Source organism: Periplaneta americana, chromosome 2 (assembly GCF_040183065.1).
Source record: "Periplaneta americana isolate PAMFEO1 chromosome 2, P.americana_PAMFEO1_priV1, whole genome shotgun sequence".
Classification (NCBI taxonomy): domain Eukaryota; kingdom Metazoa; phylum Arthropoda; class Insecta; order Blattodea; family Blattidae; genus Periplaneta; species Periplaneta americana.
Window position 1 is genome coordinate 85943226 of NC_091118.1, and position 17706 is coordinate 85960931.

The 17706-nt window shown below is 37.0% G+C and overlaps 1 protein-coding gene across 4 annotated transcripts in view; it reads left to right on the top strand.

Annotated features, from left to right (window-relative positions):
* The window catches only part of LOC138694382 (breast cancer anti-estrogen resistance protein 3 homolog), a 922749-nt gene that overhangs the window by 537569 nt on the left and 367474 nt on the right, over window positions 1-17706 (top strand). The window contains exon 1 of one of the 4 annotated variants that reach the window (XM_069818068.1): window positions 10038-10207. The exons of the other annotated variants lie outside the window; for them this stretch is intronic. The gene's annotated coding sequence lies outside the window, so the exon portion shown is untranslated. Of the gene's footprint in view, window positions 1-10037; window positions 10208-17706 lie in introns of those variants that run through there. 4 annotated transcript variants of the gene reach the window in all.

The following is a 17706-nucleotide window of genomic DNA, read 5'->3' on the forward strand; positions in this document are numbered from 1 at the left end:
AATATTTTGTTTTTAGTTGTTTTATCACATGCATGATTTCTGCTGCGGTAGTGGGAATAAATTTGAGACCTAAAAACTCAGTGTTAAATGCATCAGTTAGGTAACCAAGTGCAGCATCTTCTGGACAATCTTGAATGTTTAAGTTCTGAATAATATTTATATAGAAGTCATTAAAATGATTTGCAATTGATTTTGGGTTATCTATTTTACTATCATTGATTTTAATGCAAGTAATACTTTCACTCTTTGAATATCGATTAGTTTCATTTTTAATAATATCCCAAATAGTTTTAATCTTATTATCTGAATTTTGTATTTTTTCATTCAGATACATTTTCTTTGCATCTTTTATAACTTTTGTCAAAGTTTTACAGTAATTCTTGTAGTAATTAAGAACATGAGGATCATCACTATTCCTACTCATTAAATATAGATTCCTTTTTCTAGCACATGATATTTTAATTCCTTGAGTTATCCACATGTTTTTACTTTTACATTTTTTCACCACCTTGACTGGAAAACATTCATTGAAATAATTCGTAAATGTAGTGAAAAATGCATTAAATTTAGTATTAATATCAATGGTATCGGTACTATATACATTTTCCCAAGATTCATTTTGTAGACATGTATTTAAATGATGAAGAGATTCAGCATTTATAATCCTTTTTTTTATTTTTAGATTAACACTTTGGAATTTTTCACTCATATTGAAAACACTTAGAATTTGTGCATCGTGATCAGACAGGCCATTGACTAATGGTACTGTTGAATAGGAATTCAATCTACTTTTATCTATACTAGCATCGTTCCGAAATTCACTTCAAAAACTGCAAAAAATATGATAATATTACGTAAATAAAAGATAAATATATACATAAATCATATAGTTAAATCGACAATGGACCTTCATGACTAGATCGACACTCCGCACAGAAAGGAACGCTTTCGTGTCGTTTCAATAGCTCAGACGCGAAGACTTCTGCGTGTTGTGTAGAAGAGAGCCAGTTCGATTCTTAGTCTATACCAACGATTTTTTTTGTCTAAATAACGTTTAAATAGCTAAGTAACGTTAAAATAGAGTTTTACAAAGTCCTCAGATTAAGTGTTAATGATCACAGATAATACAAAATTACAAGTTATAATATTATAAACGTTAATCTGATGAATGCATTTATATATACACACATATACAATGTAAATGCATATATATTAAGAACTAACAATTAAAATGAAATTTAAAAAATATTCCTAAGCCACACAGACAACCTTTTGCAAAGGTTTATAGTCCTTAGGCTATGTCATTTGCTGAGTAATTATTACAATATTTTATTAGTAGCTTTCCCATATGTGTAAGAAATGCACTCGCACAAAACACTTTTTGTTAAAAGTGTGGCTTTGTATTATTTCATTCTCACCCCTTCAGTTGATTTTAACTATTTTATCTACGTGTTTTCAATAGTATTTAATTTAATGTGCATTCAATTTTATTCATGTTATGATTGAATGAAAACGCACTGTTGCAGTTATTGACTAATTACATATATTAATACTAATTATTAAATGCATCTGTTAAGTAACCAATTGCAGTATCTTTTGTAAAATCTTGAATATTTAAGTTGTCAATAATATTTCTGTACTATATACTATAAGACGTTAAAAGAATTTGCAATAGATTTGGGATCCTTTGCTTTATAATCACTGGTTTTAATGAAAAAATATTTTCTTTGTTAGGATATCTACAAGTTTAACTTTAATAATATTCCGAATAGCTTTAATTGCATTATATGAATTTTGTACTTTTCTATTCAAATAACTTCTATTTCCCTCTTTCATAATTTTTGATAAATTACACTGTACTTCTTGTAGTATTTAAGAACATGAGGATCGTTACATATAGATTCTTCTTTTTAATAATATATGAGATTTTTAAGTCCCTGCGTTATCTACATTTTTTACTTTTGAATTTTTCACAACATTGAGTGGAGAACATCCACTGAAGTGATTCTGAAATTAAGTGAAAAGTACAATACATTTACTCTTAATATCAGTAGTACCAGTGTCATATACGTTTTCCCAAGATTCATTTTCTAGACATAAATGTAAATAGTCACTAGATACAGCATTTACGACCCTTTTTTAGTTTTTAAATTAATGTTTTGAAATTGTTCAATGACATTGGAAACACTTAGGATGTGTTTATCATGTTCAGACAAGCCATTGATTATAGATTCTGTCGAATAGAAATTCAGTCTAATTCTGTGTACAAAACTTTTATCAATGACTGTGCTACTTCAGCTTGTATGCTGGTGGGAAAATTACTCTAAGACTAAGGTTTTCAGTTTCAAGGAGTGAATTTAATTTACTTTTACGGAAAAGTTTCGAGAGATAATCTATGCTTATGTCACTACAGATCACAAATTCCATATGATATTTCTAAAGTCTTTTCTTTACAAATTAAATGTTGGCTATAAATATTACTAAATAATGTAATAAATATGAATGATTGTAGTTATAAGTCTGATTTACATTATAAAAAGCAAGAAGTTACATTCCTCGGCAAGATTCGAACTTTCGATGTTTGGTTTTGTCGTCCTACGCTTAAGTACGGACCTATTCAATGCTTATGTTAATAATGTGGTGTCATAACTTGGGGTTTGTTTACTTAATGTCATTAGATTGAATTTGATTAGTTTCGCAACAATTGTACTTCCTGTTATATCCTGTTATTTAAATATTTAAGTTAGAGTTGATTTATTAACTCTTACTGTGCAAGATGCCCCTTATTTCAATAATTCTATAGCCTATCACGTTAAATAGTCATTGTCTACACTAAAGTATTATCGTCATCCCTCATTTCTCATCTTAATGGCGAACCGACGTGACATGAGACAGCGAGTTATAGCTATAGTTGAGGCTGGATATGGGTCTAGATCTGCTGGCCGTTTGGTCGGTGTTTCTGGAAGTACAGCCGCGAGGTGGGTACCAAAATTCAGGGAAGGTCGAAAATCGCCCTATTCCTGGGCGTCCGCGGATTTCTTCATTGAAAGAGGATGCTCTCGTATTCGAGACAGTTCGACAGGACCCCTTTCGGACTGCTAACGAAATAAGAGCAGCTCTAACTTTCCCGGTTCTTCACAGACTGTGATCAACAGGTTGAGGAACCGCGGTATTAGGAGCCGGAGGGCTGCGCAAATGGAAATATTGGGGGAAGCACAAGCTGTCGACAGTCTTGCCTTCGCTACCAATCGAGTGGATTTCGTCCTGTCCGTGTCTATCGTGAGGATGGTATCCGACATGATCAGCGCTATGTGCACCGACGTGAAAGATCGGGGCACTTTAGCATATCGTGTTGGAGGTGGATGTCTTACGATTGACCTGGCGTTATAGAACGCATCGATGGCCGGTTTAATGCGGGAACTTACGAGCACATTCTGGAAAATATATTCCTTCCTTCCGCCCGAGAACGTTTTGCCGAAGGAACATTGCTGTTGCAGCAGGATAACCATCCCGTGCACTATGCCGTAAGCATTCAAAGATGATTTCAAAGGAGACCCGAGATCGAAATCATTAATTGGCCTCCGAAGTCACCTGATTTGAATGTCATCGAAGATTTATGGGCGGAATTGAAAAAGAGAATAATATCCGCCTATGCCCACCGATGCCCTCGAAATCGAGACTAATAAAATTGTGGGAACAAGTTGTTGATACCTGGGAAGATCTCGCCGGGGATCAGAACTTATTCCACAATCTCGTGACATCCATGCCGGACCGACTTAGAGCTGTAATAGAAGCTGATGGCATGTGGACAAGATTTTAAGTTAACAGGTCTCTTTTTGTTTCTAATGATTTTTGTTTGAGGAAGAATACTTATAACTTCCAAGTAAGATTTATTTTTTGACGAGGTTCAGCCCACTTGTAAGACCCAGAAATTGGGCATAAATTATTCCATATTTTTCGACAAATTAGACAATCGAGGAACTCTGAAGAAATTAATTACACCTCAACAAAAAATGTTTTACCTGGGATCGAACACGAGACGTTTCGGTTATACAGTGGAACCTACACGCTACTATATGAGCTACCGAAACAAGACAGTGACAGCAGCAGTCCAGAATATAGACCCCATAGCAGGCATTTACAATTCGGTACAAAGAAGCAATGATATTTTGTGACTCGAGCTATGTTGTGAAATCGTGGCCTTAAATGGCTATCTTCTTCGTGATCCGTATTCTGGTCCTTGTCCTTGTTATGGTCCTTGTAACAATTCTTGTTATATTTGTCATATTATTTATTGTTACGTCGATATCGAGTGACCAAGAGTCGTCTCATTCCTTGTAAGGGTAACTGTACATACATACTTCTCCTGAAAAAATATCTGTTCATTCCGTTATGGTGTGTTCAATGTACATTTCCAGTGTTTTTTTTTTGAGCGGAACAGATTATAATTTTGACAGAAGCATATTGTGGAATTTTGATATCTCAAATAAACGTGAAGATATTTCTAAATAACAGTACATTACGTTAATTTTCCGTCTTCATCCTTCATTAATTTTCTGTTCTTTCCTTTCGTTTCTCCCCCCATCTCTCTCTCTCTTTCTCTCTCTCTCTCTCTCTCTCTCTCTCTCTCTCTCCGAATCGTTTTGTCTTCTCTCTTTGTTTGTCGTGTTAGCTGATTTACACTCTGTTTCTTCAGGATGCTTAGACCTACACTTGTATATTTACGGTGTATGAGCTAAAGAAACAAATGCAGTTCGTTCTGACTACAAAGTTTAAATGCAAATTCTGAGCTAAACGGCAGCAGTATGTAGATATATGGCAGAGCTGCTTTGCTTATTGGCATTTCTACTTGAAACCAAGCCAAGTTTTAGAAGAAATTGTTTCAGAAAGTACGTACATGTGCCTACATACGTTACGAGCTGGTACACCATTGCAGATTTTCTCGCGATTCAGCTGGAAAACTTTCTACAATATTAAAACACAAAGTTTTACAGTTATGAAAGTGAATTAATTGGATAAATCTAATATAGTGACTAAATAGAGAAGTTACCTGGAAGTAATAATATCAGAAATTTTAGTCTGCGACATACTGTTGAAAGCACGAAAGTCCCAGTGTCCTGTATTATGCGTCAACAAGCACGAAAGTCCCTGTGTTCTGTATTATGCGTAAACAAGCACGAAAATCCCTGTGTCCCGTATTATACGTCAACAAGCACGAAACTCCCTATGTTTCGTATTATACGTCAACAAGCACGAAAGCCCCTGTGTTCCGTATTATGCGTCAACTAGCACGAAAGTCCCTGTGTTCCGTATTATGCGTCAACAAGCACGAAAGTTCCTGTGTTCCGTATTATGCGTCAACAAGCACAAAAGCCCCTGTGTTCTAGCCTATATTATGCGTAAACAAGTACGAAAGTCCCACTGTTCCGTATTATGCGTCAACAAGCACGAAAGTCCCTGTGTTCCGTATTATGCGTCAACAAGGACGAAAGTCACCGTGTTCCGTATTATGCGTAAACAAGGACGAAAGTCATTGTGTTCCGTATTATGCGTAAACAAGCACGAAAGTCCCTGTGTTACGTATTATGCGTAAACAAGCACGAAAGTCACTGTGTTCCGTATTATGCATAAACAAGTACGAAAGTCCCACTGTCCCGTATTATGCGTCAACAAGCACGAAAGTCCCTGTGTTCAGTATTATGCCTCAATAAGCACGAAGTTCCTGTGTTCCGTATTATGCCTCAAGCACGAAAGTCCCTGTGTTCCGTATTATGCGTCAACAAGCACGAAAATACCTGTGTTCCGTATTATGCGTCAACAAGCATAAGTGTTCCTGTGTTCCGTATTATGCGTCAACAAGGACGAAAGTTCCTGTGTTCCGTATTATTCGTAAACAAGCACGAAAGTTCCTATGTTCCGTATTATGCGTAAACAAGTACGAAAGTGCCACTGTCCCGTATTATGCGTTAACAAGCACGAAAGTCCCTGTGTTCAGTATTATGCCTCAACAAGCACGAAGTTCCTGTGTTCCGTATTATGCCTCAAGCATGAAAGTCCCTGTGTTCCGTATTATGCGTCAACAAGCACGAAAATACCTGTGTTCCGTATTATGCGTCAACAAGCATAAGTGTTCCTGTGTTCCGTATTATGCGTCAGCAAGCATGAATGTTACTGTGTTCCGTATTATGCGTAAACAAGCACGAAAGCCCCTATGTTGCGTATTATGCGTCAACAAGCACGAAAGTCCCTGTGTTCCGTATTATGCGTAAACAAGTACGAAAGTCCCACTGCCTCGTATTATGCGTCAGCGAGCACGAAAGTTACTGTGTTCAGTATTATGCATAAACATGCATGAAAGTTCTTGCCTTCCGTATTATGTCTCAACAAGTACGAAAGTCCCTATGTTCCGTATTATGGGTGAAGAAGCACGAAAGTCCTGTGTTCCGTATTATGCGTCAACAAACCACGAAAATCCATGTGTTCCTATTATGCATGAACAAGCACGAATGTCCCTGTGTTCCATATTATGCCTCAACAAGCACGAAAGTATCTGTGTTCCGTATTATGCGTAAACAAGCACGAAAGTCCTGTGTTCCGTATTATACGTAAACAGGCACGAAAGTCCCATTGTTCCGTATTATGCGTTAACAAGCACGAAAGTATGTGTTCCGTATTATGAGTAAACAAGCACGGAAGTCCCAGTGTTCCGTATTATGCGTCAACATGCACGAAAGTACTAAGTTCCGCATTATGCGTAAACGAGCACGAAAGTTCCGGTGTTCTGTATTATGCGTTAACAAGCAGAAAGTCCCTGTGTTCCGTATTATGCGTCAACAAGCACGAAAGTCTCAGTGTTCCGTATTATGCGTAAACAAGGACGAAAGTCCCACTGTTCTGTATTATGCGTTAACAAGACGAAAGTCCTTGTGTTCCGTATTATGCGTTAACAAGCACGAAAGTCCTGTGTTCCGTATTATGCGTAAACAAGCACGGAAGTCCCTGTGTTCCGCATTATGCGTCAACATGCACGAAAGTACTGTGTTCCGCATTATGCGTAAACGAGCACGAAAGTTCGGTGTTCTGTATTATGCGTTAACAAGCAGAAAGACCCTGTGTTTCGTATTATGCGTCAACAAGGACGAAAGTCACTGTGTTCCGTATTATGCGTAAACAAGCACGAAAGTCCCTGTGTTCCGTATTATGCGTAAACAAGCACGAAAGTCACTGTGTTCCGTATTATGCATAAACAAGTACGAAAGTCCCACTGTCCCGTATTATGCGTCAACAAGCACGAAAGTCCCTGTGTTCAGTATTATGCCTCAATAAGCACGAAGTTCCTGTGTTCCGTATTATGCCTCAAGCACGAAAGTCCCTGTGTTCCGTATTATGCGTCAACAAGCACGAAAATACCTGTGTTCCGTATTATGCGTCAACAAGGACGAAAGTTCCTGTGTTCCGTATTATTCGTAAACAAGCACGAAAGTTCCTATGTTCCGTATTATGCGTAAACAAGTACGAAAGTGCCACTGTCCCGTATTATGCGTCAACAAGCACGAAAGTCCCTGTGTTCAGTATTATGCCTCAACAAGCACGAAGTTCCTGTGTTCCGTATTATGCGTCAACAAGCACGAAAATACCTGTGTTCCGTATTATGCGTCAACAAGCATAAGTGTTCCTGTGTATTATGCCTCAAGCACGAAAGTCCCTGTGTTCCGTATTATGCGTAAACGAGCACGAAAGTTCGGTGTTCTGTATTATGCGGTAACAAGCAGAAAGACCCTGTGTTTCGTATTATGCGTCAACAAGGACGAAAGTCACTGTGTTCCGTATTATGCGTCAACAAGGACGAAAGTCACTGTGTTCCGTATTATGCGTAAACAAGGACGAAAGTCCCACTGTTCCGTATTATGCTTTAACAAGCACGAAAGTCCTTGTGTTCCGTATTATGCGTTAACAAGCACGAAAGTCCTTGTGTTTCGTATTATGCGTCAACATAAACATAATTGACTGCATTGATCAAACGAATAAATTATAGTTGTGAAATAGGCCTAATAGATGATTTTATTGACAGCACAATAAATTGGCAACAGATGAGTAAACTAATCGCGATTGCCTGTTACTAGACATGTAGCAGGAAAAGGTACCACACCTGCTATTATCTTCAGTTATTGTATAGCAGTAAAGATAGCCTATCGGTCAGTAATCGCGGAAAATGCGACACTGAGTTGTCTCCCGTCCTGTTTAAATTGCGATACATTGATACTGAGTTCTCGTTTTGCCTTTCATGACATCCGCATTGAATTGGATGTAACATATATATCCAAGAATTTTATCGAACTTCTCTGTATATTGATAACTGAACACATACAAAGGGAGAGTGGATAGTGCCATGTAAGTCATTTCCAAGCAATAGACTGTGCAATACTTTGGAAACATTCAATTTATCGAGGTCTCAGTTTCGAACAGCAAGCATTCGTTTCAAATTGACAGTAGTTTCCGCCGGAATATTTTGAGGGAACTCTTCTGAGATACATTACAACTTAATTTTTTGTTGTGAAAATCTCTCAAGTTTGAAGTTTACTTATTATTTACTTGTAAAGAACTTTTGCCTGATTTAAGTGTGTTATTGCTATTACAAAATGAAATAAATCTTACAAAATGATAACGCTTCTATAAAAGTCGAATAGAAGGAATGAAAGGGAATTGCAAGGAGGGAAGGGCATACAAGGAGTACAAGGAGAATACAGTGACGATACGGAGGATATAAGAAAACGAGGGAAATGCAATGAAAAGAAGGGGAAGATAAGGATAACAAAGGGAATACAAGGAGAAAAGGGGGAATACAAGAAGAAGGAGAAGAAGAGAAATAAAAGGAGAGCAAGGGAAGTATAAGGAGCACATATCATTATTCAATTTTGAAAGACAGAAAATTTCTACATGACAAACTAATCAAGATAAATAAACTAATACCAAATTTGAAAACTGTATTCATGAAGAATGTCTTCACAAAAAGGTACACATTGTAAACAAATATAACACCGGGGATATTTTTTGTGATGTAATTAAAATAGAAAAAAAAATTCATTACCAACTCCGAAACTATTTAGGCCAGAGATTTTAAATTTTATCAGTTTTTTATTGTAACTAATAAGAATTTGTATTAAAAATTTAAAAAGAATTGAGTAAATAGTTTCAGATTTCCAAATTTCACTTTTATTTTAGATCTACCTTGAAAGTATTCGTCTGTCTTTTAAAGTAGTAGTCGTAGACTGAAATTTTGTACCTACGTATATTTAAGTAAAACATTGAAATATTATAACTTAATGAAAGACTCTGTGTATTATTTTGGACACCTTTTAATAAAATTAGTGGATACATGCCTGCTTGCATAGTCGTGCTGCGAGCAAATTCAAGAGATTATTTTGCGGGCGAAGTCTCCACGTTTTTGATCTTCAGTAAGTCATCATCATTCTTTGAACGTTTAACCTTCTTCTTACCACCTTGTCAATATGAACGTTAAATCGTATTATGCTTGATTTAATTTTAATTAATGTTGTTTTGTTGTTGTTATTGTTTAGTCAACTGTCCGAAGACAGGTTTGAGCCTCATAAGTGACAGCAATAAGGCATCACTCATGTAGAAATTATTCCAGGAGATACATGCTTACAGTGTTTTTTTATAGGCAGACTTCAGATGTACACAAACAGTAGGGAATTCATGTGTCTATAGAAATTGAATTGCTATTTCTACGTAATCGAATTTTCTTTATAGAAGTGATGTTTACATTCTGAATAATCTGGTCGATCCCTACGTCATCGTTGCGTGGTGTTCTCGTGCAAGTCTTATTGTGGCTAACGCTGGAAAGCCTGGCGTGTGTCTCTGTGCTACTCAACTATTTATTCCTTAATTAGAACGCACAGCTGCAAGAACAGCAGTTGCGACTTGACATGCTCGACGAGGAGGTGTGAACCCATGTGTGAGTGTTTACGTTCGACTCACTTGCATATCAGCGTGTGAGGTGGAGTGTTGTGCAGGCCCTGTGATTTCTTCAACCAACGCACGGCTCGGAGTTTCAGCGTATTAAACGTGGGAAGAAATATATGGGAATTTAGAGCTAGAAGATCACGAACCAAGTAAGCGATATTGCTTGGCATGTAAGACATTGGCTTTGTTATGAAACATAGTGGTCAAGAAATTTGTTGTGAAGGTAAGTCGATGTTCTTCTTTTCCTTTTCCTTTTTGTCTAGACTGAATGATTGCTTATCCATTTCTCACTTTCTTTTCTCTCTTTATTTTCCTTCTTCATTTTTATTTATTTCCTGCCTCCTTTATTATTTAATTTTTGGCGTACTCTGGCTATCTGCACCATGTCAAGAGATAAAAGAGGACTTAACTACATATGTTATACACTTGTGGTCATAGGCACCGACTTTCAATTTTGTCAGTGGTGCTTACACGTTTGCATTGATACTACTGTAATCAGTAAATAGTATATAGCGATACAAGCGTGGTAAGTGCATTATAACAGAATAGAGGAAAAGTTAGAGAAGACGAGACAAAGTCAGGTCTTCTCTATTTCCGAGATTCTGTTATGCACTTAACACCAGGGGCGTATTTTGCGGACTACCGGGGCTACCGGCGGTAGCCCAAGGAAATTACAAAAGAAAAAGTTTATAATATAACATAATGTAATAATTTTGTATTACCGTATTAGTTTTACCACAGTAATTAAAATTAAAGTAATTGTTAGATTTATATGCGCTCTCTGCTCTCGAAAAGAAACAAGTTGCCAAGGCGGCATCACTGGAGAAACCGCTGCCGCGAAGGGTAGCCTGTGACCGTTCCGCTCACGTCGCACAACTGCCCGTCCCCCACTCCCTTCAGTTTCTATCGTGTAGTGTAGGCGGGTGAGTTGCCGCTCTCGTGATCGGTTTCTTGGAAGGCGCGAAGCAACAATATGCTTAGTACGCTAGCTCATTAATGTGATTGTGTTCTTGTAGTGCAGTATTTTAAATTTGTGATTTGTTCGAGAGTCTAAGAGTTATATTAATTGTGAATTATTAAGTTTTTAATTTCCCAATTAAGTGATATTGTGAAAACTATGGCAGAACAAGTTTCTGGAGAGGTTTGTGTTGAAAATGACTGTGTAATAGAAGGTTTATTAAAAGTGCCTTTTAACCGTCGTACATACAACGAGAAAGTTGAAATTGTGAAAATGGAAAGACCAACTCCTGAGTTAAGTTTGTCCATGGACGTAAAAGAAAAACAGCGTGAGTACACACGCCATTTCACTTCAACATCATATGGTAAGTGGAATTGGTTGTGTGGTAGTTCTAAACTATCTAAACTATTTTGCTGGCCATGTTTGTTATTTAGCCGCGAAACTAATGTGTGGTCAAAAGAGGGGTTTTCTAATATGAACTCCCTTCGAACGGCAGTCCTAAAACACGACAAATCAAAAGCTCATATTTATAGTAGCATGAACTTTGCAGACTTTGGGAAGACAAGAATTGATTTACAGCTAGATAAGCAAAAAGCTCTACACATCAACACAATGCTCTTGTGAAAAAAAAATCGGGAGATTTTACTGCGTCTTATTAACGCAGTCTGCTTTCTAGGAAAACAAGAATTGGCTTTTCGGGGTCATAATGAGAGTGTGGAATCAGACAATAGAGGAAATTATATTGAATATTTAAGTTCCTTAAGTGAATTTGACCATTTACTGGCCAATCATCTTGAGAGTTCAACAGTATTCCATGGTACTTCTCCCGCAATTCAGAATGACTTAATATTTGCTATAAGTGGGGTTATGATAAAGAACATAAAATCTGAAATAGAAGAAGCACCTTTTGTGGCCATTGTTGTTGATGAAACAAGTGACTGCTCTAATCAGAGTCAATTGTCCACTGTTTTAAGATACGTCGACAGTACTGCCAATGTTCAAGAACGGTTTATAGGATTCACAAATGTCAGTTCGGGCAAAACTGCTGCTGCTTTGTTTCAGCATGTGGAAGGTGTTATAGCAGAATACAATGTCGGCAATAAGTTAATTGCACAGACATACGATGGTGCTTCAGTTATGGCGGGAAATATTAATGGCTTAAAAACAAAAGTTCAAGAAAAGTATCCTGAAGCACTATTTATCCATTGTTACAGCCATGTTCTCAATTTAGTTTTGCAACAAACTACTTTATCCATTCCAGAATGCCGCATTTTTTTTTAAAACACTGTCGGGTTTAGCTGCATTTTTCTCATCATCTCCTAAAAAATCAGAAAAACTCAAGGAATTTATGAAAAAGAAACTCCCAAAAGTAGCACCAACTAGATGGAATTTTACATCTCGGCTTGTAAATACAGTAAAGGAATACAGAGAACAACTCACTGCTTTCTTTGAAAATATCATTTGTAATGACTCTGAAGAAAACTGGGATGATGATGTAATTGTGCAGGCTCAAGGATATTTGTATTTTTTCACACAGTTTCAGAATATATTTCTTCTTGAAGTCTATGCTAGAGTGTTCGCACATACAGATGTGCTCTACAATATTCTTCAGACAAAAAGTCTAGACATAGCATACTGCTTGCAAGAGGTATCAAAGTTAAAAAATACTATATCCGAGTTCAGACGTAGTGGGTTTCCGTCCATATGGAGTAATATGGAAAATGAAAATTCTTCAGACAATACAATGGAACACCATTAAAGCGAAGAAAAGGAGATGATGAATTGAAGTACAGGCAGCTGTACTACAGCATTCTAGATCGTACGCACATGGAAATTACTGACAGATTTTCTGATTATGGAAAGCTTCAGTTCACACATCTTCTAGGTTCTCAAAAATTTTCTGCTTATAGAGGAAACTTCCCGAATGACGCACTAAACAAATTATTTCAGTCCTATAACAGTCACTTTGATCAAGTACGTTTGAAAAATGAATTAAGTGTAATATATTCAGCAGAAGTCTTTGATTTTTCGAACAAACCTATCCATGAAATATTATCTGCCATATATGAAAACCAGCTGAACCAAGTTATTCCTGAAGTCCTTAAATTGGCAACATTAATTGTGACAATACCAGCTACGTCAGCATCGGTAGAAAGAACATTTTCTGCGTTGAAGAGAATAAAATCCTACTGTAGATCAACTCATACACAAGAACGTTTATCCGGCTTGGCACTAACATCCATTGAAAAGTCATTTCTACAGAAACTTCGCAAGCTGCCCAACTGTAATTTCAATGATGAAGTCATCAAAGTATTTTGGTCCCAATTAAGACGTCTGGAATTCACATATAAATAGGTAAGGAATTTTATTATGGGGATTTTAAAATATATTTTGTGTAATAATAGGGTCAGTGGTAGCCCAGATCCTTAAACCAGTATACGCCACTGCTTAACACATATATTGCATACTATTTTTTGGCCGATCTTAATAAACATAAATAAATTATTATTAATCATTTTTAATTTAAATAAATTGTTTGTTTTTGGATGTTAACTTTTTCATGTGTGATCGCCGTTTGTTATTTGTTGATAGATGTCATTAATTTGTTATTCGTATTTGTCGATAGGTGTTATTCATTTCAGCGATTGTGAAAATGTTGTTATGAAATAAATTATAGAAAGGTAGTTTTGTCTTGAAAGAAGTAGGTAGGTAACACATTAATTATCCATTCATTCATTCATTCATTCAATCATTCATAGTGTTCTGCCCAAGATCAGGTCTTTCACTGTAAACCAAGCTTTCTCCAATCTTTCCTATTTTCTGCCGTTCTCTTTCTTTCCTCATATGATCCATATATCTTAATGTCGCATATCTTCTCCCGTTCACTATTCCTTCTAGTGCTTCTTTCAGTAGGCAGTTTATTCTCAGCCAGTGACGCAGTCATTCCTTTTCCTCTTCCTGATCAGTTTCAGCATCATTCTTTCTTCATCCACTCTTTCCAACACAGCTTCATTTCTTATTCTGTCTGTCCACTTCACACGTTCCATTCTTCTCCATATCCACATTTCAAATGCTTCTATTCGCTTCTCTTCACTTCGTCGTAATATCCATGTTTCTGCCCCCATACAATGCCACACTCCATACAAAGCTTCACTACTCCCTTAGTGTTTTTCCAGAGGTCCGCAGAAGATGCTTCTTTTTCTATTAACATCTTCCTTGGCCATTGCTATCCTCCTCCTGATTTCTTGGCAGCAGCTTATGTTACTGCTTATAGACACCCCAAGTATTTGAAGCTGTCCACTTGCTCTACTGCCTCATTTAGAATTCGCAAGTTCATCTTCTGTGTTTTTCTACATCAGTATAAATAAATAGCATATAGAAAATGTTTGTGGTGACACATATACATCAGTGTAAATAAATTGCATACCGGTATAGGTTAATGCTTGAATAGGCCTACGTATTTTACTCCATGGATGTTTTCGCGTTCAGCCATGACCCCACGACTGGCGTTTAGAGCAACAACCGGAAGTCGTCAGAAATGGTTTTCACGCTTATATCTTATCTACATTAATTTCTGTTTTCTTACAAATCTCTACTCCAGTAAATTAATTTAGAAACGAGCACAGGTATAATAATACATTTAGTTATTTCCCCATAGCACATAGTGGTGGGCGACACTCATAGTTCGTTACTTTTAACTAAATAAATACAAGTTGATTTGATTTATTGACTTACCGCACATGTGTTGTAAGTTTAACTTACAAGGCCTACCAACAACATCGGTGAGGTTATTAAAAAACACGATCGGTCAAAAAGTAAATTAACGTTCAACGTTCATATTGACGTCTGTCTTTTAATTCGGTCTGCCAGTAGGAGTGTAAGCTGGAAAAGTTGGCTTAACAAAATTCGGTAGGGGTTTGAAACGTTGGTACAATAGGAAGTTCATGATAAATTTCGTTCATTTTGGCATCGACGTGTAGGTTATATTCCCCACTAAGCGACTAGGTGTGCCGACTGAGGAGGACGCGCGGATAGCTGGAGTATAATTTCAAGTACACAGTCAACTTCGAGAAGGCGTTGTGATTACACGCGTTGTCCGGTTTAGATGCAATAAACGGCATACGTTTCTAAATGAACCTATTTTCCCGGACAGATGTGATATTTAATCAGAAATTTCGGTTTGGGTGTTGTAAATGCGTAAAGAAATTTTAGTGAAAAATTAGCGTAACTCAGCGTCACAATGAGTGGGGTTGAACGGACCAGAAAGTGCAGGGAACGCCAGAAAGCCTAGCGCACGGAAGCCGCTCAGTGAGGCACGAGAGCTGCCGGCCATTCTACTGCTCACATGTCCAACGGGTGTATGTCCAAATGACATGATCAAAAGAGGAGATTGGGATTTAATTGACTATTACACGATTAGAGGAAAGTATATAAACATTAGAAGAAATAGAGTACTCTAATACAATAAAATATTAATTGACTTAGGCGTACTAAAGTTCTATTTCACTAATATTAGCTTCACCAAAACGTTTGAACGGAGCCGCCATTTTTAGTTGACTGTCTATGCGGTAAACAAAATGACGATCGGAAAGCATGTTTTATAGTACCGTAAAGAATTTGCACCAGCTATAACAGCTGGGAGGATCATCGTGCTAACCACACAATACTTCCATTCTAGTTGGTTGATCGTCCACCTCTGCTTCGGCATTTGGGCGTGAGGCCAGCAGCCGGCTGGTCGGTCTAGCTAGGCCTTTCACGGGCTGTAGCGTCACGGATTATTATTTATTAGTAGCCGTACCCGTGTGCTCCGCTGCACCCGTTAGAAATAAATATAAAGTAATTACATAATTAAAATAGGACATTTGATCCAGGGAACATTCGTGTTTGATAGAAGGATAAATCGTTTATTATGTTACTTAAATTGTATTAAAAAATTGAAATGCTATAATTTTGATCCAGAGACCACTCATTTGGTCATAAAAATTATTTTAGGAAATACAGGAAACGAATGCCTATCAAGTTTTCTGTGCATAAGAAGCTATTTTAATCTTACCTGTCCTCGATTCACTCAGAAGTTACTGTAATAACATTATAGCATAATGTCCATCTAGAGAAACTACACTTTCTAATGGTGAATTAATAATTAATTATACAAATCGGTTAATTTAGCTTCCAATATTACTTCATACAAACACAGAAACATTCTCTGTAGGCTATGTTTCATAGCTTTCTATTGTTGTTGTCCAAGGCCCCTTATAGACGAAGTCATTTGTTTTTTATTTCATTACACCGCCTTAGATGGCGTTGTTATTGTAATTTTGAAACTCATTTATCTCATTAAATATCAGCCCTATCAAAATTTTGCGTGGAATAAAACTTATCGGAAATAATTTTTAAAGAAACTTTTGTTATGTAATATTTTGCATGAAAATTAATACTAAGGGAGATATTTGGATTTATTTAATGCAAGCCTCCTTATAACTCCCCATTTAAATAAAATATTTTGAATGCCATATAGCCTAAATTCTAAGTTACAACGAACTTAATTTATATTCCAGTTTTCATATAAATCGGTTCAACCATTATGACGTGAAAAGGTAACGAACATCCAGACAGACAGACAGACATACAAACAAAAATTTCAAAAAAGCGATTTTCGGTTTCAGGGCGGTTAATTATATCTGTTAGGACCAATTATTTTTGGAAAATCGAAAATTACCAGAAAAATTTCGGCTACAGATTTATTATTAGTAGCCTATAGATTTTATTAAAGAATTTGCAGTTTGATATGTTGGCAAACAAAGAAAGAGGTTATAGGCCTAAAAACAGAAGAATGTATATGAAAATTAGGAGAAATAAAGTACTCTAATACAATAAAATACTCTAAAACGTTTGAACGGAGCCGCCTTTTTCAGTCGACTATCTTTGAGGGAAACAAATGACGATCGCAGAGCATGTTTTATAGTACCGTAACGAATTTGCTGTTTGGAATGTTGACAAACACACTGTGGTAGCGTGTCTGCCTCCAGAGTAGCCGGACCGAGTTCGATTCCAGGCGGGGTCAGAAATTTTTCTTGTGAAATTGTTACCTCGGGACTAGGATAGATAGTGATGAACAACTTCCAATCACTAAATTGTGCACCAATATGCCCGGGTTAAACCCCAAATCTCTCCACAGTGCGTATGAAGGGAAGACATATGTCACTGTTGATAATGATCCGTCCATCGGATGGGGACGTTAAGCCTGGCGGCCCCCTTGGTGCTATTCGACAGGAGTAGACTACGTGCCGGCACAGGGTTCCCCTTCTCCCTTCCTCACCATCATCATCTTCACCCATTCCCTACACTACACTTACACGAAAACTTAACATACACTCATCCTAGTACACGACGTAACTCTTCACAGATATACGTCATGTATAACGTGGTCCGAAGAAGTGGTGTGCAATTTGAAAATGGTTCACAGTCCTGCCATCTAACCGCAGTATCCAGAACCCGAATCACGCGAAGTGAAGTGGGTAGGCATTAGACACACACACATGTTGACAAACAAAGAAACAAATGCTAGGGAAATTATAAAAACAAACACATACTAGAGACGTGATAAAAATAAACAAATGCTAGGGAAATGATAAAATTGTGCGATAAGCAGCAGCTTTGATTGGTTAAAAGACGTCCTTTCATACCATTTTATTGGTCAAAAGTAGTATGACATAGTAAAAGTGTAATAGTCACGCCAAAAAGCCCACGGCCGCGTCAGAATC